Genomic DNA, 27,149 nt, shown 5'->3' with positions numbered 1-27,149 from the left:
ATTCAAAATGCCTAACAGTCTCTAGAGTGGAGTCCGAACCGAAATGCGGTGGATGATAACTCGTCCTGATTTGGAGTTAATCGAAAGGGTTCTGTGTTTTCCCACAGTAGGCTAATATAAGTAACTATCGCATACCATTTGCTTGCTCTCACGGTGTAACTGATTAGCACGTCCAAATCGCAGCTGAGGAACCTTTGTTTCGAATACCGGCTTGACCACATTTTTTTCATGTTCCCTACTCTGAAATGTTTAATGCTCTCTTAGAGTAAAAGCAAACTAAAACCTTACAAGTGCGATATAAAATCCGAAAATAAATTCAGACACCTTTCTTTATATGGATTGGAAAGTAAGCATGCATAAAAACATAAACAAATAAAAGGTGAAAGTCAAAAATTTATTAAATTCCTCTTTTATAAGTATGATAATATTTAAATATTTGTAAACGTTATTAAATTTATTTTACCTTAAAAGCTCTAAATATAACCATGGAATTCCTTACACAAAAGAAAACACTTAACATAGTTTACTATTTTAGTAAAATCTGTAAATGTCTTTTAATGGTTCTACACTAGCCTGAAACAAACCACCTTCTTCAATACTGTGGGTTTATTGCCAGCATTCGTCCAGAGTTCAGATTTTAATAGCGGTATTCCAGTAAATAAATACATCATTAAGCTTTCCCTTGCAGAGATTTTACAAAATATCGAAAATAATGATGAAGCTACGCTTATGTCCTAGAAATAAATATGCATAATTATATTTTACTTTACTTCGCAGAACATAATTGGGAAGAATTTTCAAACCCACTCTTCTTCCCGTTTCGAACAATACCTCCCTTCATCAAGTAATGTCAAAAGCATTAAAACACTCCATGCATTCCATCTAGGGCTGAAAATCTGCGGGGAACCAAAAACGTTCATATGACAGGCATGCATTTAAAAGCCTCAGCGCTTTGATGAAGACGCCGGGAACCCAGTCAGGAGGGGCGAAGGACACTTCGATAAGCCCCCTCCTCTATTTTCCGTCGTCTGACTCCCTTCGGAATTTTGATTAGTCCATCTTCGCGGCACTGCCATCTTGAGATGGCATTCTTCGATAAATGAATGTAAATGAAATCAGATTTTAAAATGTCAGCAACATGAGTAGGCGGGGGTGTTACAGGGATAGGCGTGAGAAGAAAACACCCTTTTGTCATCCCCTTTTTTTAACTCCCCCCCCGAAAAACAAGAGACATTCGAATCGGAAGCGAATTTGAAGATCTCATTTAAATAAAGTATTGCATGCATTATCATCCGGTTGCTGTTTATTTGAAAATGTTCCATTGTTCTCATTTTAATGCACAAATGAAGATCGGAGTTATTCATGGGGATATTCAAAAATAACGTTTAATGTCAAAAATAAGAGATAAATCACTTAGCTCCTTTGTGCATAAGGATTTCATAATGTCAATTACATACTTTAACGATGTCTCTGAAGATGTAATTTCATATTCTGTTTTTGCAAGTGCAGACAAAAGCTTATAATCTAATTTTTATCTGATACTAAAAAACTGAAATTTTACTTTTTAATACCTTTTATTTTTTGGAAAAAAGTAACTTAGAAATGTTTTTTGTTTGAGCAAAATCATACTGAGAACGTTTATTAATTGAAGTGTATCAGAATGAAGATTTCATAACCGGGGCATCATTTAAATAATATATGGTAATTTATTTTTCTTTGTAAGTTCCCTCTTTGAACCTTGTCACCTTGAAACTTCGTTTATCCTCTGGATTGCATTTTTGCAAAGGTAAAAAACATGTTACTATTTTTCAAAGGATTAAGAATATAAAAGAAGAATTGCTCTAGTTGTATTTTCTACACGCTAGTACTCATACCATTGAGCAATTGCTTTCATCTTCTGATTTTAAATACAGTCTATTTTTTACCCTTCTTCCCTACATATTTTATTGTGGTCATTAATATTTGTAGCTACTTGTAATAGGTAGTATCTTTCAAGAAAGAAATTATAATGACCTTAATAATGCAATAATGTTCTCTTTGTTTTTATTTAATAATACAAATTTTAATTCAAAAGACCTTCAGGATAAAACAGTAGTAAGTGAAAGATCAAATTTCCAAATCATTTCGAATATGAATCAAGGACATAATAAAAGTTGTTCGGAAAGGTTATACACTAAACGTCTGTATATAGAACATTAATTCATTATGTGAATATAGTCACTAGAGTAAAAGCTTGAAAGAGGCCACGAAATGCTCTAATAATATAAGGCCGGCAGAATATTCTTTGCCGCCCAATGCAACAATCTGCCGCTGCCAGGGACTCTAGAATTTAACTCCACCAATAGACGAGTGATTAAGACTACTTTGAATGCTGGTAGATCAACCATTGTTTTAAGCCAGGTGAACCGGCAGTATGTGTTCACTCGTATAACAGAACTGAAATAACCTGGTCTCTAGAATTTTACCCTTCTAGGCTTACTTTAATAGTATGTTGATTAAACATTGTGAATTAATAAATTGTAATATTGCGCATTGATAAAACATATTATAATATAATTTATGATAGTTTGCATAGAGAAAACCGATGGAGTCAATTTTTTTAATGGGTTTTCTTGAAAGATGGCTATATTTTCAATAGAAAGTCCCCCCATAACACAAGACATCCTCAGGATATCCTATTTAAGTCGCAATGGCCCGGGAAGCAGTTATGATATCCTGAGGATGTTGATTCTCAGATATCCTAAGGACTTCTTAAGTCAACATCCTGAGGATATGCTATTCAAGTCTCACAATGTCCCGGGATATATGAAGATCTCCTCAGGATGTTGATTTTTAGATATCCTGAGGACTTCGTAAATCGACATCTTAAGGATGTCCTGTTCAAGTCGTAATGTCCCGGGATATATGAAGATCTCCTGATGTTGTTTCTCAGATATCTTCAGTACTTACTTTTTATGGAAGCTCATATCTGAAAATATTAAAGTAAAGTAACCTTGTACCACACGCAAGTCATGTTATAAGAATCGACATCTTACGCTATGGATTACCTATTCTGCATATGAAAATTTAATTGTTATGCTTACACACATATTTTTGTCTTGTATATGTTGGCTGTAAGTATTAAGTAATAATATTTTCAAATTTTTGTTGTTGTTTCACAGTGCCTAGTGATCAGAGTACTTTCTTACAAATCATAGGCAAGTGTTTTCAGCTGTTTTGAGTGTTTCATATTGAAAGTGTGTTTACGATTAAATTCTTATTGCTACATAATATATTTTGTAAACATTATTTTAGATACTTTTCTAATATCTTTGAACACAAATATTATTTACGTTACAGGTTAGCTCAGAAAATCTTTCACGAATACATTTATCCTATGAACAGATGGGCATGATGTACATCCATGCCTTATCTGGCATTCGAACTTGAGCCCTTCTGTACGGCAATCACTCACTAATCGCTTACTCGTCTCTGAGGCACTAATCAGAAATATCAAGTTATAAAAGTATTCTATTAAATTCATCGACAGTTCTTAGCATAGAAATAACTATACTTTGAAACTGCAAAAGAAAAAAAAAACTTTTTGATCTGTTACACTATTATATTAGTAATGAATGATGTTTAGTGCTGTGCAGTAATAAGTAACAATAACTTTTTCTTTTTAACAAGCGAAATTTTAGTTTACAGACGCAGTTAAAAACTAGTTTGTACGAGGTTTAAGTTGCTTTAATTTTAATTTATAAACAGAAGAATAATTTTATTGGGCTAAAAAATTCATTGCAGTTTCTTCGTTCATTTTCTGGTAAGTCTTTTAATAATGAGAATTAGTCTTTCAAAGCGACTGAGGTAAGAAGTATCTTATTTTTTACCTCTCTGTAATAGGAAAATGAGGTTTGAGAATGAGAAGAACTAACATTAAGTTCTTACTCTCCTCAAACCTCACTTTGACCACTGTTTAACCATACAAATATTCAGTCTTTGCAAAAAAAGCGCGAAAAAAATATATCCAGTGCTCTGCAGTCTTATACGCTATGCCGGCAATGCTACATGATTCCTCATAATTTAACAATAATTACTGCTTTATTAATGTATTTGTAACATCCAGAAAATGCAGTAAACACGTTTCTTCAAGGCATATAACACAAAGCTAAATGTTGTTATGAAAACTCAAAATTAGATAACGGATTAAATAGATGTTCAAACTTTAAATTAAAATGATTTAATTTTTAAATTAAACGCGTTCCTTAAACTCACCAGTTTTATTACTTTATTTTATACTATAAATAACAATTGGAGGTGAAAATCTTAAAACTTTGTTTCCATCATTATCATTGCACGTAAAACTGCTTCTCAAAATTTCTTTGCTTTTGAGAAACCGAGCTCCGCTCAGAATGTAACACCTCTTAGCACTTTTTCTGTAGCCGATGCCCCAAGATTTCTCTTTTGCTAACGTGGCAGATTTATGTGTCAGACCTTCCGTTCTTTGTATCCTCCTACAAGGGAAACCATAGAGGTAGGAACCATGAGCGAAAAATCCCTTCACAACAAAGGACGCAGAATGCCCCCAATAGTTTTAATTGCTCCGTAATAGTGATATCCTTGAACAAAGCGGAAAGTACACGTACTTACTTTCTGATTTCCAGAATTCAGCTATTCTGCTAAACGTTAATAGCCGTCGTTCCAAATTCTGTTTCAGTTACGAACTGACTTGCTGACGCTTGCAAGCATTACATTGAGGGTGTGTGAAAAGTAAGTTTCAAAATTTTTCCCTTATTCTACAAAAATGATCAGAACTAAAAAAAATTATCTCAGATATCTATAAGACGGATTTATAGCAGAATAAATCAACGTATATTATCGGATTATTCAGAAGATGAAGTAGCATTTAATTATGAAAAAAGCCTGTGTCGAATTTTCGCCCTGGTAAGTATTCTTTAAGTTCCATTTCAAACTCTGATTCGAAATATGAACTTTTATGTCTCAAGAAGAACTGACCGATGACGATTACCAAAACGATTATCCCCATTTAAGGAATACACTGACTACCAATAAGTATTTGGACATCTGTGATAGAAAAGAAAAACTAACTTTATTCAAAATCCACGAGAGGTAATTACAGCGTGGACCCTCCGGGGCATACTTTCCACAAGTCTTTGTATGAGAGCTAGTAGTATTTTCTTCCACTCGGCTTGGAGAAGACATAGAAGTTCCTTCACCGATTTTGCACGGGTAGTGCACCCCTGAATTCGGCGATGCAACTCGTCCCAGAGGTTCTCGATAGGGTTCAGGTCTGGACTCTGGGCAGGCCAGTCCATTCGATGAACTCCATTGGCACCATACCAAGTCTTGGTTAACGTCGAAACATGACAACTGGCATTGTCGTCCTGAAAGTAACGGGGGTCCAATTCGTAAAACTGCCACAACGTAGGAAGCACATTGTCATCCAAAATAGTGCAGTAGGCATCGGAGTTGAGCTTACCATGAATGGGCACCAAGGGTCCCAGCCCATACCAGGAGAAACATCCCCAGAACATAATTCCACCTCCGCCGAACTTGACTGTTGGCACAATGCATTCTGGCAGGAGACGTTCTCCAGGTAGACTCCAGATTCAGACCCTGCCGTCCGAACGGTAAAGGGTGAACCTTGATTCGTCACTCCAAAGAACCCATTTCCAGTGATCTACGGTCCAATTTCGATGTGCTTTGCACCACATTAACCGAGCAGCACGGTTGGACATTGTGATTAAAAGCTGATGGGCAGCAGCACGACCATGAAAACCAAGCAGATGTGCTTCCTTACGGATGGTATTCATTGAAACAATACTCTCGGATGCCTGTTGAAACTCCTCGCGGATGAGGGATATCGGTTGGGTGCGGTTCTTCCGAATTTCTCTGAACAGCACTCGTCGGTCTCTATCCCCCAGTTTCGTTGGTCTGCCGACTCGGTTACAGCCGAAAACATCGCGGCAAAAACATCGCGGACGAAAACGTCGCGGAGAAAACAACGCAAGGCGAAAACGCCGTGCTGCAAAACATCGTGAGAGAAAACATCGTGGTACAAAACATCGTCTTCGAAAATAAAGCGGTTCAAAAAGTTCGCAGTTTAAAAACATCGTCGTCAAAAATATCGCGGTAAAAAATAAAGTGTCTACAAATCATCGCATGACGATAACATCGCAGACATGCTTTTTTCAGGTTTTAATAATTGTAAATGCATATTCCCATATAGATTTGTGAACGCAAGATATGAAGAAGGATAATTTTTATTTTTACAATTTTTTATTAGTTAATAAATTTTTGCTTAAAAAGTAAGAAGGAAACTTAAACATAGAATATTAAATGCAGCTTATACATTATACTTTTCATGAAAAATTACCAGTAAAAACTTTATAAAAATGACTTATTAATGACCTTTTTTAGTTAAGTATGTCGGTTTAAAATTCTATTAAGTGCTATAAGTTAAACTAAAAAAGTAAGAAGGAAACTTAAACATAGAAAATTAAATGCAGCTTATAGATTATACTTTTCATGAAAAATTACCAGTAAAAACTTTATAAAAATGACTTATTAATGACCTTTTTTAGTTAAGTATGTCGGTTTAAAATTCTATTAAGTGCTATAAGTTGCATTAATTTTCTATACTTAAGTTTTCTTATTTTCTCAGCAAAAATTTATTAGTCAATAAAAAATGTGAAGTAAAAATTATCCTTCTTCACATCTTGCGCTCACAAATTATTATGTGAATATGTATTTACAATTATTAAAACCTGAAAAAAGCATGTCTGCGATGTTATCGTCATGCGATAACACACTTTACTTTTTTGTAGACACTTTATTTTTTAACGCGATATTTTTGACGAAGATGTTTTTAAACTGCGAAGTTTTTGAACCGCTTTATTTTCGACGACGATGTTTTGTACCACGATGTCTTAGAACTGCGATGATTTCTCTTTGCGATGTTTTCTCCCACGATGTTTTGTAGCACGACGTTTTTGCTTTGCGTTGTTTTCTCCGCGACTTTTTCGTCCGCGATGTTATCGGCGGACACCGCCGACTCGGGGCACATTCCAACAATCACCGCTCACCTTCCACTTCTTAATCACATAGGCCACTGTCGATATTGGGTACTTCAGATCGCTAGATATGTTCCTTAAGGATCGGCCACATTTGTGATACCCGATAATTATACCTTTCTCGAAATCAGAGAGCTCCGAACTGCGAGGCATCTTGCATGCGACTAAAGCCGATGCTGTTTCCTACACGATATATACCGGCGGAGTCCGTGGCGTACCTTGGGACCTCAGATATCGTCATTTGCATAGGTGTCCAAATACTTATTGATAGTCAGTGTATTCCAAATATACGACTAATAAATATTCCGTTAGACTTTATGCTCCTTGTGTGCTTAGAAGTAGTACAAAAAAATGATTACTATTAGAATAGGCGGAGGCACCTTACAAGCACGATTACCACATAAAAATGTTGAACTAATATTTTTTTAAAAATGACCAGTTTTTAAAGCCTTATGTATCAATGAATTTGGAAGAAAACCAAGGAACCAACACTAAAAGAAATGAAACACTGGAAAGCTACAGGATACCGTCAATTTTTACTGTACACTAGCCCATTTATTTATTTTTTTTTTATTTAACAAAAAGCTATATGATCATTTTTTACTACTTCATATTTCGATTAGACTCTTATGCAAAATACAGAATCAAAATGTTTAGGCCGTTAGATAATTACAGAGCATTTAAAATTGAAAGCTATATATCTTCTATAAAAAAACTGATCAGAAAATCTTCCGCTCCATTACAGCAAATAGCAAGACGAGCTCATGAACTGTTTAATCATATTGTAGCTATGAATAATGATTCAATCAACGTAACCGACTTAAGTTCAGAGTTTCAAAATTTACACACATCTGATCCACTACTTAAAGGTTATTAAATGCTTAATTTTATTATTGAATTTTGAATACAAATTAACTGAAGTCAGAACTGAATTTGTAGAATAATTTATATATCGAAGAATTGAGTTTTGGGCTATTGAATGGTTAAAAATGATCGAAAGATTTTTAATATTTTAAAGGAAAATTTTCTCTTATAATATTTTGTATTAATAATTCATTTCAAGTCCCTTGCTCAGTTTAGATATATTTACAAATTATTAAATAAATTGAAATTCAAATTAGAAAAATAAATTGTATAAATATTCTTAACATTCCTTATTTTTTCATAGTAACCACAGATGGAGGACCTGAGATATCTGTGGAAAATAAGCAAGTTTCAGGTTATCATAACACCTTCAAACACTTTCACTGGAATATAAAGAAGATTTCTGGGGATATACTGGGATGTAACATTAAGCAGTTGAGAGTATGTATTTAAGAGGTTAAAGGCATATTGTAACTAGTATTTCAAATCCTGATAACATCCCATATACTGTCGGTGGGACCTAGATAGGATGTCCTAAGGATGTACTGGGATGTGACATTAAGCACTCGGGAGGATGAGTTTAGGAGGAACCTGGGATATTACGGGATGTCTTGAGGATGTAGTAAGTAGGACTTTAAATCCTAATAACATCCCATACGCTGTCGATGGGACATAGATAGGATGTTCTTAGGATATAATGAGATGTGTTTAGGAGGTTACCGGGATATCCCGGGATATCCTGAGGATGTAGTAAGTAGGAGTTTATATCCTAATTACATCCCGCACGCTGTCGATGGGGCTTAGTTAGGATGTGTCCTGAGGATGTACTGGGATGTGACATTAAGCACTCGGGAGGAGGTGTTTAGGAGGTTTGCGGGATATTCCGAGATGCCCTGAGGATGTGCGCATATCCCGCGAGCAACATCCTCGGGATATCCCAAGGATGTTTTTGTGCTATGTGGGTCATTATATTTTCAAATTAACTGCACTTCCTGCCACTGCATATGTAGTTTTTCAGATTTAAAATAATTTAATAATGATAATAGTTATTAAATAATTATTTCATCATCATAATAATAATACAAATGTTTATTATTTCCTGTTGAATGATTTATTTTTATGTTCCTATAACACAAATGGGGATCAATTGTTTCCAATCTCGAGCACAGCCTTTGATCTAATACATGTCCAGGTAGAAGTAAGTAGGATACCAGAATTTGACCATTGAAAATCGCGCAGATATAGTTCCGTAGCATTAACTGTGCATTTCTGCTCTTAGAATAACCCGAAGGTCAGTCCGGGGTTCAACTATTCCTCCTTCCCTAACACAATCTCTCGAGGTGACCTTGGCTCGCCGTTTATCTTGAGTGCCTCCATGCCGCACAGACACCTTAGATTACAATATCCATACCTTCTCTGGGATCTGCACCTGAGCCCTTAGATATGGTAATTAGCGTCACTAACCGCTATACCGTCTGAGTGGCTCTGACCCAGTACACGCATATTTGCGAATCAGGTCAAAAGAAGTATACAATTAGGTTTAAGAATAATACACTGCTGGCCATTAAAATTGCAACATCAGGAAGGAATGATCTGACGAATGTCAAAATCACATGAAAGTAAGAAGAAGTTGGAATATGCAAATGGTTAGTACTGGGTGCGGCAGGGAAACTTTCTTCTTTGAAAAGCGCGCCATCTAGCGACATTTATTCCGAGAAGGGTGGGGTGGCGCTTATTGAAAAGAGCGTTATCTAAAGTTTTATGTCATCTAGGTTTAGTACCGATCATGCAATGGACGAGAGAGAAGCGCGCGTTCTCCGTGGAATCTTACTTTTCAACGTACTGCATTTTCATCCATATAAATTGGCAGTGGTGCAAAAACTTAATCCACGCGATTTTCTTTCACAAAAAAGTGCATGCAAAGCCGTTCTTGACAATACGCCTCATGATGCCCATGTGTTCTTTAGCGATGACGCTCATTTTCATCTTTCCGGTTGCATCATGCTTTAAGCAAAACATGCGATAATAGCACGAACATGTATGCTTAAATATAGAAACTGATTGGAAGAGGAGTTTATGTTCAAAATAAAGGAAGGAATCTGAAAGCTTTATTTCGTATGATAAGAACTGCGTGATTTCTTTGAACTATTAAAAACAAGAAATCCTAGATTTCTTTTGAAGCATAAGAAATTGTGATACTTGTAATTGGAAATGCGTTTTTCTATGAATTGAAACAAAGGAAAAATTAAGCAAAGGAATAAGCATAGCATGCTTACTTTCTTGGCATAACCAAGAACTTAAGCATGCTGTATGACGTTTTCGCTATTGAAAACAATATTTATTTTTATGCTGAAACAAAACAGTTTCTGCATGAGAACTGAAAGACCGGTGAAACAATTCGCTAAAAGACGGGAACTTAAATTTACGAGTATAATGCCTGTCGGCGCTAAAGAAGATAATCTGCGTAATTATATTAATGGTATGAAAGTAGAAATGATAATCTGTATAAATACGGTTGGCGAATATATTAACGATTATTATAACTGATTAATTATTAATCACTTCTCTCAATTTATATAAATTCTGAGTTATAGCAGTACATTCTTGGATCTACTTACAGTATGATGAATTATGTTACACATAATGATACAGATAATGGAATTGGAAAAAACCTTAATACTTTCTAAAAAGGAAAGAAAAATAAAATAGGAATTTTTTTCGTAAATTAATCTCCTAATAAAGTGAAATAAAAAAAAAATACCAGCAGTTTCAATTTTACAAAGCCAATGTGTTAGCATGGACTTTCTTTGGACCCGCTTATTTCTATCTAAATTGTGACTTTGATGTTTCAATTCCTGTAGGATTTTCCAAACATTTCTTATCAGTTCAAACCCTTTTTTCATTCGGTTTCTAGCAATACATACAGAAAACAGACTTTATTTTAATTCAAAGAAACAAGCTGTCGTTTCTATTTTAATAAAAGGCGTCTCGCATGTCTTCGAAGTAGCTGATTTTTCCTTTGCTTCAATTTAAAGAAAACGCATTTCCAATTACAAGTATCACAATTTCTAATGCTTCAAAAGAAATCAAGGATTTCTTGTTTTTAATGCTTCAAGGAAATCACGCAATTCTTATCAGACGAAATGAAGCTTTCAGATTCCTTTCTTTATTTTGAATATAAAACTCCCTTCCAATCAGTTTCTATATTTAGGTTCTCTTTTTCCCTTGCATTGTCATGCATTTAATCCTTCTATTTTACGTCAAATGTGTATTTTCCTTAGCAGCAAAATAGTGCGAATTTCAAATTTTTATTTATATTACTTCAATGTTATAATATAGCAATGCATCATGACAGCATTGCTGAAGTAATTGGCGTCGAATTCAGACTTTCAAAGGCCTAAGAACTTACGCCTTTGATGTCCCCACATACATTTACGCCTGTCTCGCCACATTTCTTCTCTCTCGGTCTTGGTTTATTTTACCATTCCTTTGCAAAATGGCAATGAAACTTTTCTGTGCTTTCCCTTTGTTTCATGCCCTAAGCTACTGATTATTTTGCATAATGGTTAATCCATTTCTGGAATTAAGAATATAGTAATTTCTTTAACTGTAAAATCCATAATGTTCGTTTTCTGGCATTCATCATTTCCCAGGTTTTGCGTCATTTCGTCTAGATAAATAACGTTATTTATTTCAACATCAGTATTCCCAGAATTCTGTGCCATCGACAAGGCAAATGATAATCCACTGGGGTAGCATCTTTTCAGCTATTCAAGATTTGTTTTACAATCTCCTGAATGCATGCATTCTGAGACTGTCGTTGTCAGGACAAGATAAACTCAAAAAATCGAAGGTGGTGGAATGGAAAATAATTGGAAAATTGTGTGAATATACTCCAGTGCCAATGTAAGGAAAATTGTCAGTGCTGTGCAATGAATGTTTTCTCACTAAATATCCTCAAGCGCTGGACTGCGAATTACAAGTGGAAAAGCATCATACATATGAGCAAATGCACCAAACATTTATTACATACAGTGCAAATCTAAGTAAATGGCATGCTACAGATAAGCAGTACAATATTCAGCATGCAAAGTTTATGTAACAGTGCAATATCAAATAAATCGCAATGCTACAATATACAGTGTAACTTACAACATGATAAAGTTGTGATACTATTGCAAAATTAATTATGCCAGACTCACAGTGAAATTGCATATAGTAACTACATGCAGTTACTACGTTTAGTATATATGTAGTAAATATGAAGTATAACCGTGATTATGCCATATAATGGTTTGCTGAATCAAAACAAAACAGTATCTTTGCAGTAAACGCTTTCATGTGTAATTTCTCATAACATTCAGTGTACAGGGTCGTCAGAGAGTCTCTCTGCACGTGCAATTATTTCATTGTAATTTCAATAGCACTAGATAAAGCTCAATGTCTTCCTACTCATCCACTTTAGCAGCTGGAGTTTCATATCCTGGAAGACTTCAAGCACATTTGCTCACAGAGCAGGCCGTGGACAATGATGTTACTCACTTCACGGCAAGACAAAATTGCTTAAAATCTCAAAACATCTTCATTAAAAATATTAAAATACAGAAAAATCTAAAACATCAAATACAGATAAAAGCTCTTAAACAATTTTCACGATTAAAATTAGAGTTTGTACGCGAAACGAAGAAATTCAGCCAACGGTCGGGAAGACAACATTTTCGTAGCACAAAATTGAAAGTTTACTTTTGGTTCCACTGGAAAAAAGATACTGAAGTTGGAGCACCAACTGACTTAAATCACTGTTCGACTAAGAGTCTCAAATGTATACAAATGGCGATCTCGTTAGGCCTAGCGCCCCTCTAACTTTTAAATTACTAATAATTCTACAATTATTGCATGCAGATTAACTAAAGGCATAAAAACCCTAACCGAAACATAAGAACAACATAATTTTATCATTTAAAACAAAACATGCACAATTTATCAAAATACAAAGATATAAAATACAGCTCAAAGGGCAAGGTAAAAGGGTAAGTATATACATGTTTGATGCGGCCGATAGCAACGAGAAAGGGAGATGCACATATAGATGTTATAGCAGTCCCATTTACAAAATTTCAACGTTCTATGGCTAATCGATTTTGAATTATATACATGCATATGTACATATGTACAGATGTCACGAAAAAATTCCTTTTGAGTCTATTTTAAATCCATTTTGCAGTAGGTTTTGAAAAAATAATATTTATTCTGTCCGTCTGTGCAGATGTCACGTAAAATAATCGTCTAAATGAATTCAAGAGCCGTCAAAATAAATATTTTCCTTAAAATACGATTTACATACTTCATTTACTTCGTACTAAGAATAAAAAATAGAATTAGTAATGAAGTATATATAATGTAATTATGAAATAACATAATTTTTTGTATAAACAAAATAAAAACCTAACATTTTAGTATGTGTTCTTTCTTGACACATTTTCCTGAGGAGCAAAAAATATATTTTCTTTGATAAATCACAATTTCTAGACCAAATTTTAAATTATTCTTTCCTTTTAATTAATGCATAGTGTTATTATTATGCATTTCAACGAAAACGTTCTTTTCAATTTCTTTACAGGAAATTTCTATTTTTATAAAATTAACTCTGCAATTTGAAGAAGGTCTGAATCCAGGATAAATGACCCATCATGAAGCTGTGCTACTGAAACTGCTCAGACAGGACATCTTTGGACATGTCCTAACACGTTTTAATTTCAACAAAGGTGCAATCCCTGAAGACTATTTATAATTGTTTAGAGTTTATATGTACATATGAAGATATGGTATAGAACTTTAAACTGTTTTATTTATCTTGAAATTTATGTTACTGTAGAAGATAGATGTTGTAAACAGTTAATAAATCGTTAATATTTTAGATATGTATCTGACTTTTTTATTGGTAGCCGTAACACAAAATTATCTCCTTTGGAATATATCATACACAATTACAGATAATATTGAAGCATTTTTAAAAGAATTTAAATAAATGATTGTAAAAAAATGCAAGTGTTGAGGAATAAAAATTTCTCGCAGAAATGCATAGTTTGAAGAAATATGGTGTGCTACCTTGTAATTTATCCTTTTTTGAAAAATCAGAGAACAAGTTGTACACGAAGTGATAAGTTTTGGTCCTTTTCGAAGAAAAATATTCTATAATTCCAGAATATTGTGCAACGCCCAATGTTACAATTTCTAAGTTCACGAGGTAAATACTATTACATGAACAGGTCAGTTGTCACTTTGAAATACGTCAGCATGGAAGGTAAATTAAAGTTCTTATGTTTTGTGCAACGACAAAGTTGATGAATCACATTTTTAATTCAGTTATTTAATTCCGTTTTCTAATTACAGTATCACTCAGATAAATTAGAATTCTAAAGAAATTAATTAATTCCGAGTAATTACTAATTAAAAAAACTGCTATGAAATGACTCTATCAATTACAAGACAACTGTCATTTTCACAAACGCTTCTTTGGAATAAAATAGTGCATTTTAGAACTGAAGAATGTAGAAATTCCTTCTGCTAAATTTGAGTATGCTATTAATGTAGTGTAAATATAACTGAGATTGTATTTATTAAGCATAACTTAAAATGGGTATTAACAGGCAATTTACTTAGTATTAGTGTTCACTTGAGGAAAATATTCTTCTGCTTGTAAGCAATTCGTTTCGAGACTGTAGTGTTATGAAAATGTATTTTTCTTGTAACTTACTTGAAATATCTAAAACATATACAGACGCGTTTTGCACACTTAAGACTTATTATACTTGTGTCTGCTTAAAGAATTTGAATATAATCATTTAAACAATCTTAAAAGAAAACAGTAAGCATGCAAACAAATGTATCCAGTAATCGAGTCTGTTAGTATCTCATCTGTTATTGTTCTTTCTTAGGCGTATAGATGCAGAGCAGAACATTAAACGAAACCTTATTCAGTATTAACTTACTTTTTTCCTGAAACACCTGCGCAATATTTTCAAATTAGCATCTACGACACATAATTAGGGATAAAGAATCGTATTTATTATATACTCTTCTGAAATATGCATTCATTAATGTTTATCAAACATCGCTTTAATCACTCATTTCCACGAACTCCTAAAATTGTTTGTTTGCTCAGGCATTTTTCAATCAAAAGCGAAGTATATTTTCGTAGCTAAGGAAAGGAGAAGCAAATGAGGAAGTGTTTCTGCAATAAACAATAGGTAACCAATGAGCTATCGAATTATGTACTGCAACAGGCAATTTTTACGGTTTTTCATCATTAGACAAGGTTTGAGATGTTTACCTTCAGCTTTAAGCACTCAATATCAAAACAAAATACAGTATAACTCAATGTTGTTTACAGCTATAGTTCGTCAATGCAGTTCATTCAAGTTATTTGCAATATTAAAGGAGCGCAGAATAAAAGAATATTTTTGCCACGAAATATTAAATGAAAATAAAATGCTAAATACTGATTATAGAATTTGCAAATGATGTGACATTTTAAAAAGTATATGAGTAGTTATTTTTGACAATCTAAATAACTATAAATGTAATTGATTAAAACGTGCATAGATACTAATTCAGAAGTCAAACAACAAAAATCAGCGTTATACCTACAAAATTTTCACAGGACTAGTTTCGATGGTTTTTCTGAACCATCATCTTCAGCTGCAAAACCGCAAATGAACAAGATAGGAAATAATGATTAGATAAGATAAGAAAGCCTTGACAAGAATAAGCAAGTGGCGCCATCTGTTGGCGAAACCAGAACTAAAACATAATTTCTCTAAAAGCCGAAGGCAAACTTGGATTGGAATTAGGACCGTTAACTAGAACAGAAAGATTTTTATGAATGTGAAATGCCTCTAGAAAATCCAGTTCTCCAATGGAAGATGTTTTTTGAATAATTTTGGCAGCAGAAAAATTGAAAGTGTGATTTTTGGACCAACAATGTTGAGCAACAGAAGACTTCGGTGTTTCCTTTTTTCTAACATATGCCTCATGTTCTTTGACGCGAAATTTTAAGGCTTAGTTTGGCCAATGTAAATTAAACCACACTGGCAAGGAATGAGCAACAGAAGACTTCTGTGTTTCCTTTTTTCTAACATATGCCTCATGTTCTTTGACGCGAAATTTTAAGGCTCTCTTAGTTTGGCCAATGTAAATTAAACCACACTGGCAAGGAATCCTATAAATACCCCAGGAATTCATATCCGGAATGGGGTCCTTGAGTATAGAAGTTGGAATTTTATTGATGGGAGAATAAACAACCCGAAAGTTAAATTTCTGCAAAATATGTGCAACTTTATAGCTAATTGATGGAAAGAAGGGAATGACAACAGAATTTTTATAATCTCCTAAAATAAGAGTGTGGCTTTAAGTGTGTTCAGATGAGAATTTTTTAACTGCTTGATTAATAATGTTGGGTGAAAAGCCCCTGTCAATAGCTATTGCTTTTAAATAATTTAGTTCTTCATCAAGGGCTAATTTGGAGGAGCAAACTTGAAGAGCACGGAAAACATAGGAATAAAATGAAGCTAACTTTTGTTTAGTCGGATGACCTGATTTAAAGTGTGGTGGAAGGCAAACCGATGAAGGTTTACGGTAAACTGTAGTACTGAAGTTGGATGTGTTACGTGTGACCAGAATGTCGAGAAACGGAAGAGAATTGCAAGTCTCAAGTTCAAAAGTGAACTGAATAGCAGGATCAATAGAATTCATTGTTGAAAGAACTTTATTTAAATCATCTTTATTACCTTCAAACAGGGTAAAAGTATCGTCTACGTAGCGGAACCATGCCGGGAAGTTTAAAGTTTCAAACAATTTTGATTCATAATAATGCATGTAGATATCAGCCAGGATGGGACTGAGGGGGCTTCCCATGGCTAATCCCTCAGTTTGTTTGTAATATTTATTTTGGAAAACAAAATGTGTTTGTTTCAAACAGAGTTGAGTGAGAGAAATTAGCTCCTCAATTTCGATGCAAGAGAAATGAAATTCGCGAAGTCTGGTTTCTAGACATCTTAATGCACCCTCCACTGGGACATTGGTGAATAATGATTTTACATCAAAAGAAACCATGAGTAAATTACTAGGAGAAATGTTTTTAACCTTTTTTACAAACTCTATTGAATTTTTTATGGTGTAAATGTTATTGTCTAATAGAGTGGAAAATCTTGAAACCAAATATTTAGCTAAAGGATACGAGGCAGTACCTAAATTTGATACAATAGGGCGGAAAGGAATACCACTTTTATGAATTTTGGGAAGAGCATATAATCTGGCACAATTCGCAACAGATGGGATAAGCGAATGTTTTAAGTTGCTTGAAATGATTTGCGAAGATTTGATCGCAGTTTTTATTTTGGATAAGTCCGAAGGTGAAGGATCTTTAGGGATCGGATTATATGGTCCTTCGTTTAAGAGTTTAGTGACACCATCGATGTAAGTGTTCTTATCCATGACGACTATCTGGCCGCCTTTGTCGGCCTTTGAAATGATAATATCCGGGTTAGAATGAATTTCGCGCATTGTAGCTCTTTCTCTCGCAGTTAGATTTGGTTTCAAAGGTTTATTATTGAATTTCACATTATGAGCGATAAGATGCCTAATCATTTCTTTCTGTGAATCTGAAACTTTACTGAACTTGAAAGCTTTTTCGATAGGAGCCAAAATCTTTGGAATCGAGGGTTTACAGGTTTGTGAGAAGTTAAAATTATATTTTAGAAATTTATTTTTAGATTATTAATTTAAAATTCCAACTTCTATACTCAAGGACCCCATTCCGGATATGAATTCCTGGGGTATTTATAGGATTCCTTGCCAGTGTGGTTTAATTTACATTGGCCAAACTAAGAGAGCCTTAAAATTTCGCGTCAAAGAACATGAGGCATATGTTAGAAAAAAGGAAACACAGAAGTCTTCTGTTGCTCAACATTGTTGGTCCGAAAATCACACTTTCAATTTTTCTGCTGCCAAAATTATTCAAAAAACATCTTCCATTGGAGAACTGGATTTTCTAGAGGCATTTCACATTCATAAAAATCTTTCTGTTCTAGTTAACGATCCTAATTCCAATCCAAATTTGCCTTCGGCTTTTAGAGAAATTATGTTTTAGTTCTGGTTTCGCCAACAGATGGCGCCACTTGCTTATTCTTGTCCAAGCTTTCTTATCTTATCTAATCATTATTTCCTATCTTGTTCATTTGCGGTTTTGCAGCTGAAGATGATGGTTCGGTAAAACCATCGAAACTAGTCCTGTGAAAATTTTGTAGGTATAACGCTGATTTTTGTTGTTTGACTTCTGAATTAGTATTTATTCGGCGTGTTATTGTGTCTTAACGTGCATAGATACTGAAAAAAAATTGCTTTAATTGAAGTGAAACAGAGAAAATTTTATGTTTTCTCCTTTGAATTGGTATGTGTATTCAGATTAAATAGACATTCTTTTTAACATTTCCATACTGATCATTCAACAATCTTTTGTCTTAAAAGATTGAAAACCATTAATTTTCTCATAACAATTCATAAAAATACTCAGATAATATTTTGAATTCATCATTCTATCTGGATATACATAATTCGCTTTATTCCAATTATATTCCAAAAATTAGTTGTACGTGTTAATGCCTACCGCAAAATAAGTTTAAATATTTAACTTAAATAAAAGTTACAACATTGTTTACAAATCAAAATATAATACAGCCCCTTTTAATCGGGTACCTATCAAACGAGATCTTTGTTGACTGATTTGGTAACCAACTGAATTAAATCATTGGGAAAATGTTGCTGCATTAGAAAGGGCTCCGCGAAAAACCATTTGCGAAATCTCTAATAAGTTGTTGAATTTTTGGTCTTTTATATCAGTGATGGGTCATTTAAGAACCTTCACACTGAGCACTAAGATAAAACGGAAAAGAAAAATACGGTTTTTCAAGTGGGTTAAGGAAAGCAGTGCTAACTGGCAACGAATTTGTAGACATATTCGAAAAGAGAAAAGAAGGATGTTTTGGAATAAGTAAATGACTGAAAACAGGAAGTCCAATTGATGCTGCTGATGATGATTAAACATAAACGGGCAATACTAACAATTTGTAGAACTATTTTGTAGAAATATTTCCAAGTATAAAAAGCTATGCTTAAGGACAGATAAATGTAGAAAACTATGGATCAAATTGATGCTGAGGATGACGATGAAACGGTAACGGCTACTGTGAAGAAAAGCCAATGTCTTTTTTACAAATTATTCTGATTCTGGCGAAGGTCAAGAAGGCTGCAAAGAATGCTTAAAGCAAAGAATATTTTTCGAGAAGGATATTTATGGAAAACTGGCCCTTGTGTCACATGTGCCACGTGTCACATGTGAGAAAAACCATGCAAACTCCCCTGCAGCCAGCTCGACTGGAATCTGAGTTTAACTACCAGCATACCGGATTAAGAGCTCTACAGGGTGGGCGGAAAATAATTCCCTATTTTGAATTTGGAATAGCTATTGAGGTTATGTATATATTTCAATGAATGTTACCTTTGTTTGTAGACTCGTAGTGTGGCATTATTTGTAACATTTTTTAATATGTCTAATATTTTTTTCTTTTTCTTTTTTTTTTTTTTCAGAGATTGTCTAATTGACATAATTGTCTTTGCATCCAAAACAGCATGTTTCCCATGTTTACCCCTCCATGTAAATTTTGATGGAGTTGTTAAATACATTTGACCTTGTGACCTTATATTTTCGAAACAAGTGCAATTAATCTTATATGTAAAGGTCAGATACAGTTACAGTTACATTTTAGAAACAGTTACAGTTATTCAGTAAAACTCCCAGTTACAGTTATACAGGAAATATTGCAAAATGGTGATTTCTCGTCAAATTTGGAGATAAAAATTAGTCACCAAAAGCGTCTCCAGCTTTGCGATATCTCGACAATTTAGCGAGACGGCCATATACTTCAATGTTAAATAGACTTTCCCCTGAAATCTTATTTTTCTGGTAGAGCGTCGTCTCTTGAGGCATTTCATAATACAATATACAGAAAATAGTATAATTTTACATATAATTTGACAAAAATTATTTAAATATGCACAAAATTCTTAAGAATATTATTTGCTTAATTGAAGGAAACGAATTTTACTCAGTAGTAATAGAATTTGTTAATAATAGCTACTTTGTACCGTAATCGACCGCTCGTGTATTATTCTACCGTCAGATATTAAAGCTTTGTAATTAATATGTATCATCACTAAAGTAACTGTATTAAAAAGTATTTTAACATGAGAGATTGCCTTATTAGGTATTGTAGACTGTCGTTGCGTAATACGTACTTAATTGTTTTTTCATGGAGTTTCATTTTACATTTATTTAAGTTTGGTAAAAATAAATATGAACAGAAACTTAATTGCTCGATTTTTGAACATTTCTTGCATTTATTTAGTTAAATTTCAATTCCAATTTAAAACAATCACTAGTTCAGTCAGTCTTTAGACACATATTAAACGTTATAAAACTAATTCTAAATTACTAACCTTTTGCCTTTATTATCAGTAAACATCAGCAGCTTGCGAAGACTTTGTACTTTGCACCCTTATATCTTTTATCAAAGATCTTCGCTTAAAACTCTGGGAAATTCAAAGCAACAAGGTCATTTCTATTTCTTTATTTCAAGTATAATTCGCAAAAAAAAAAAAAAAAAAAACACAATAAAGCAACAGAAGCGCGGAAATGATTTTTGAGATGGTTCCAGAATTATAGAAGTATTTTTCATATAATCATAACACAGCAAATCGAAATAAAAGTGTAGAGTTCCTCACTCATTTTGTCTAAGCTAAACGTTGAGGAACCTGGTAGAGCTGTGTAGCGACTTATCGCTGAGTTCAACTAACTAATATAGACTCAAGAAGGGTTAAACTACCCTTTTATTTCACTCAAATAAGAATAACTGTCGGCCCCTTTCTCGGGCTTACAACAAAGCCTCCCCTCAGACTTTAACTCAAAAAAAAAAAAAAAAAAAAAAACACTAACTAAACTATAAATACGTAACGTAGCTAAGTAAAGTGACTAAACTATAACTAAGTAACTAAACTATAACTAAATAAGTTAGCCAATGTTTAACAGAAGTATCTATCTAACGTAGTTGGCCCGAAGGCAAACACGCGCTACTCAGGATTACTAGCTCTCTTTCATGAAGTAAGTTGACTTTTTCTTAACTATTTCTTCTACCTGATTCGCATTCAACGCGATTCTAAAAGCTCATTCTTGTAGGAAATTTTACGTGGAAACAAGTATTGATAGGAAAGGCTTTCCAAATTAAAATAAATGTTACAAAATTAAAATACAACCTTACAAAAGAAATACATATTATCAGAATAGAGGCAGATGCGAGAAGAGCAAGATTACTTGCGGTACTTTCTTATTATAGCGACCACCAAACTTATGCAGCTATGATTTCGACAAATTCGACAAACACCGTTAATGTAAAAAATAAAACAATACAATATATAATAATAACAATAATACTCAAATGTTATTTTTTAATAATCGTTAAAGTATCTGGAACCACCTTCTTCAAGTTGTTGCGTTTTATATCCCTCTCAGTAGTCGTAACAGATCGTTGATCCATCTTGCACATGGTTAATAGTTTTCTCCATTAGTGTAACTGTATTCTAGATTTAAAAGACAAAGTACTTCCATCTTCCAGGCATATTCTTCCAAAACTCTACTGTTGTGGGAGTACTCTGATGATGATGTTCTTACCTCAGATGAACAGATTATCATTAATTTCAACTATATCTTTAGGTTCTTCTGTTTGTCCACTGAACCTCTGCATCAGATATAGAGAAAATTCTCCACATGTAATTGTTCCAATCAACTGCAGAATTTTCAAGCATACTAAGCTGTTTGATATACCATTTGATGGACATCAGCTCCCTTGCCCAAGAATACATAAATCTAATAGCACTGACCAACGATATTCTGGCACTACTAAACCGTTTCCAAGAAGGTTAAACGTAAACTTCTTCTTTATGTGATTTTTGAAAAGTGCACCTCCATTGTTATTAACATACAATTTCCTTTTGTGGCTAATTTCGCATACTCGTTTGTTAAGTAAACCTCTTTCTTGAAAAAAGTGAAATGCCATCCACCTCTCTATTTGGCAAATTAAAAATTTTTAACTGTATATCCATGTAATATAATAAGCAATATTTATTTTAAAAACCTATACGAATTCGAAAATATAAGTAAAAATGAAATACTATGCTAACATAAGAACAAATGGAAAGATATCTCGGTTTATTAGCAGTTCAGTTTCGGGGGCCGTTATAATAAGAAATTACCTTACTTACTTATGTTAGATTAAGAATCATGAAACTTAATATATTCTTTATCAGAGGCATAAAGAATCGCATTATTACGATTGGTTTAATAAAAGTTTTGTTTTTATTACAACTAGATGAAAACTGTATTTTCAGTTTTGCCGTTATGAATACATTAATGCATCATTTGCGTTACACAAATACTATATTAAAAAGAAGATTGTTAGAACTGTTATATATGAAAATTCAAAGTTCTTGAAGAACGGGAGTTAATTTTTGCCAAGTACTCCAATAATATAATTTGCTAGTATTTTTAGAGAAAGTTAAATGAAAAGTCATATAAACGTTTATTGAAACTTTGCTCAGAATGCAAGATGATAACATAAGACAATTTAATCTACTTTTATAATTATTATGAACAAAAATATAACCTGCCTCATTCAAGTATTGGAGCAGCGCATTTTAATAAAAAAAATTGGTAGATGTAGGCAACTGGTTATTGATTTGTTGCTCTAGTTATTGCAACGTCTGGAAGTGTTATCTGCTTTAGGGAAGAGATCGTTAAAGATAAGGATCCATACTTATTGCACAGCACTACAGAGTTACATGAGAGAATTAATCTTCAATAATAAGGTACTTATGGCGGTTACAACCGAAAACATCGCGGGCGTGAATTTCGCGAAGAAAACAACGCAAGGAGAAAACGTCGTGGTACAAAACACCGTGGGAGAAAAGAAAGCAAAGAGAAAACATCGCAATTCTAAAATATTGTGGTCGAAAATAATCAAATACCGTGGTCAAATAATCAAATAATCGTGGTCAAATACTTCGCAGTTTAAAAACATCGTCTTCGAAAGTATCATGGTAGAAAACAAAGTACCCACAAATCATCGCACGACGATAACATCGCATACCTGCATTTTTGAAATTGCATAGTGAAATATTATGTAACTGACTTTCGTCATAACTAACATATCGACATTCAAAAATTTGATTTCACGCTATACATGAAAATGTTGACGACACTTTAAGAAAAAAACGGATGCAAAACAATATGTAATTTTCATTAAAACAATATCAGATTAACAAACGTGAAAGAAAATAATTTGATCATTAACTCATTCAGTTATTTATTTTCCTCTTTGTAAGTATTTTATACTCTATTTTTCATGAAAAGTTATCAATTAAACTTTATAAATAAAGCTCAATTTATTAATGACCTTTGTTAATTAACTACATAAATTTTAAATTAAGCTTTTTAATTGGCATTAATTTTCTACTCATTTTGAATTTTTAAATGCTTAAGTTTCCCTCTTATTTTTTCAACAAATATTTTTTAGTTCGTTCAAATATGTGAAATATAGAAGTAAAAGAATCTTCCCTTCTTGCGCTCTATGATCTTTATATGAACATACATTTAGAACTTTCAAAACCAGAAAACGCATGTCTGCGATGTTATCGTCATGTGATTATTTGTAGGTACTTTATTTTTTACCACGATATTTTTAAACCGATGTTTTTAAACTGCGAAGATTTTGAACCTCTTTATTTTCGACCACGATATTCTGTACCACGATGTTTTCTCCTTGCGTTGTTTTCTCCGCGACGTTTTCGTCTGTGATGTTTTTGCCGCGACTTTTTCGGTGGACACCCTTATGGCAAAGCAAGAAAGAGTTACCTGCTTTAGGGAAGAAATCTCCGAAGATAAGCTATGTATGTCCAAGCACAGAAGAGTTACCTTCTTTAGCGGATAGATCGTTTACCAGAGATGTAATCCACGTAGAATAAAAAATAGTTTTCTAAGACTTGCAATGGAAAGTGATGCACATTTACTTTCAGAATGAATGTGCATGAGAGTTTATCATGCAGAGATGAGTCATTAGTTTTACATGGTTGTATGAAAACATAAAAGCCCAAACACGGCTGTGATACGTACGTACTAGGCAATTAATAATTTCCCCTGAGATTATAGTGCATTAACCACAGCAAATATTGCAGATAGTGCATATCACTGTATGAAGAATCTATACAAATTCTGCAGCATCTTATAGGTGCTCGTTATTTGCATCGCTTGGGTTGAACCCAATATCAGTCCTAAATTCAAATTTCTCCCACACATATGCCCGCATGGTAATAATTCCCTAAGAAAAATGCACACGGGGCTAATTCAGATGAGAGTTAAAACGTAAGAGTTAGCGCGGGAAACGGGGCTGATTCAACGACTAAGAAGTTAGTTCTACACTAAACTAAACGCGGTTGACATCTTGAACTTGCAGGAACGCTCATGTTATAAAGTTAAGTCTTCTTTGTCTTTCTTTAACTGTAGGATCAGCTACTGTTACATCATATGCACTACACTAAATGCAATACACTTGTAACAGCACTCCTTGAAAGAAAAGAGCTTTCTATTCGCAAAATCTACAGTTAAGAAATGGGCTCATGATAGCTAAATGCATGACGAGATTCCCATGTACCGATTTGCGAGGTTTTCGTTTAACTGCTGCATTAGCTACTGAACTGCAAACTTTTGAAACTTCGGCAAGATTCCTAAATTAATTTGCATATTTAGGAAGAAGCGAACAGAGGCAAGACTCTTAAACGTCAGTGGTTTCTACCTTTTGGTATAGACGGGAGCATAAGTTTAAATTTATTTCGCACTACTGATATAACATAAAACAGATATTATATATATATATGTAATGATATTTTTAAATCAATTGATTAAATTAAATTCTATTAATATTGCTTAATAATTTGTTGGCGATTCTCTACCTAAATTGCATCCCTGTTCCTAAATTTTGGCGAAATCCTTTCTTTAGTATAAAATATATTAACCTGTAAGCGCTCGCCAAATCGCCAAACTCATAAATCTGTCATATTACATAAAGTCCTTAAGAACACTCCTGATGAGAAGATAGCGTCACCTCGTGATTTCAATTAATATCGCTGATTGGAGGAGCCTCGTGACGCACACATAGGCATAAATAGGGCTTCTGCTCAAGGTACGAAAGGAACGCTTGTGAGATGGATGCTAAAATAAACCTAGCACTTTATATTCCAAAATTTGTCTCATTCCTGTTGCCCCGGCTGCACAAAACAAATAATGTATGAGAAATTACATTTCATATATATATATATATATGAGACTTCAACGTGCAAATTTTTACATACGATTGAGTTATTTTTTATTATTATAAACAATATTTTCCTCTGTTTGTTGTTTTATTGCAATTGTGATGAGAAAAAAGCCAAATTGTTTTTAAATTTTTCATCGTTTCTAATTTTTGTTGAATCTTGATTACACGAATTTTGCTTTTTTTTTTCTATTAATTCATGACATATAAAATGTTATTTATTAATGTTAGCAGATGCGTGAGAGTCTGAATAAATTATATATATATATATATATATATATATATATATCAGTGGGCTTCCTTCGAATTCATTTCTCGCCATTTTTTTAGGCATACAGTTTTAACACTCTCTCCTAACTCTTTTATAGTAAATTTAAGCGTCACCCAATAGTCGTATCCAGCGAACAAGCTCTAAAAATTATTAAAATTATATTTTTGGCCCTCATATTTTTTGTACTTGCAGGTAATTAAGACATAATAGTTACATAACAATTTTAATTGTGTAGTACTCTTACACTATTTTTATATGCATTTCTAATTTTTAATTGATTCTTCTAAACACCCCGTAAGTTTTTACAACAATATTTTCTGAATATGTTCTCTTTTTTGATCGCGTCTGAGAACTTTGTTGTTAGAATAATATTATTTCTAAATTTATATCCTATTTTTTGTGATTAAAAGAATTCATTCAAACATAAGAAGGAAATGAAACGCAATCATGCCCAAGTTATTGCGAAATGTTTTGAGGGAAAACTGTAATTCCCTTTGATACGTGGCGGATCCTCCGGGAAATCGATAGTAATTTACTTAATTTTTTATATATAAACTGCTCTACTTTTTTATACAATGCTATTCTTTTTCTTTTTTATTTATAAATGTACGTTTTTGAGGCATACCAATACAAATATTAAACTTAAGTTTATTGCAAGTTTTTAATAGTTTTATCACGGTCCTTATAAGTTTTAACATTTTCTAATTTCAATTACCAACAGATTTACACTTCCTTCCCTAGAATATTACATATATAGATACATATATATGTGGTACAATACGTTAAATATATATATATATATGTATGTATAAACAGAAAACTTAAATTCTCATAAGACGTAAAACATTAGTTTTTATCATGAAACCTTTAGCATCAGTTATAGATGAGTTTTTACGCTTGCGAATTCCTTCTTTCGTTTTTTCGCGTGAAGCGTAATCTTTCTTGATGACAGTTGGACAACATGGTAACTAATCAGGTAAAAGAAAAGAGCATTCTAGAAAGAAAGACAAAAAAGATCTCGTCTTTGAATATTGAATAACAAATTTTGTTGCTGCTGACAGCTTCGTTTTAGCCACAGTATTATCAAAAATTTGTCCTGACGTTGGATTAGACGTTCAGTAGACCAGAACATTGCTCTGGCAGGCTGGTCACTAAGAAGTCTGGATTTAATATCATCTGATGTCATTTTATGGCGACATATAATTGACCAGGTATTTATGCCTTCTCCCCTCCTTGCAGTTTCGGATGATATTAAATAAGGCATCACAATAGTTACTGTACTTTTTGACAAGGAAATCATGTCATATGTTTTGAAAACTTTCGAATTGATATTTGTAATCTTATAAAAGGATGACATTTGTAACTTAACTATTTAAGTTTAAAGACATATACTTCTAGTAGTGTAAGTATTTCGCTTGAGTTATTAAAATATTTTTACTTTTTGACAAGGAAATGATGTCATAT

At 33.3% G+C, this 27,149-nt stretch overlaps 1 protein-coding gene across 2 annotated transcripts in view; it reads left to right on the top strand.

The window, feature by feature from the left end:
- The window catches only part of LOC118185412 (nephrin-like), a 1,505,573-nt gene extending 1,491,719 nt beyond the window's left edge, over positions 1-13,854 (top strand). For both annotated transcript variants that reach the window (XM_085813712.1, XM_085813714.1), the window contains one exon: positions 13,558-13,854. The gene's annotated coding sequence lies outside the window, so the exon portion shown is untranslated. The remainder of the gene's footprint in view (positions 1-13,557) is intronic.
- Positions 13,855-27,149: the final 13,295 nt, after the last annotated feature.

This window comes from Stegodyphus dumicola, chromosome 3 (genome assembly GCF_044657685.1).
Source record: "Stegodyphus dumicola isolate Sdum_Otavi_A_Nest chromosome 3, ASM4465768v1".
Taxonomy (NCBI): domain Eukaryota; kingdom Metazoa; phylum Arthropoda; class Arachnida; order Araneae; family Eresidae; genus Stegodyphus; species Stegodyphus dumicola.
Note: the sequence above shows the minus strand (reverse complement) of the source record. Positions and strands in the feature narration are given on the sequence as shown.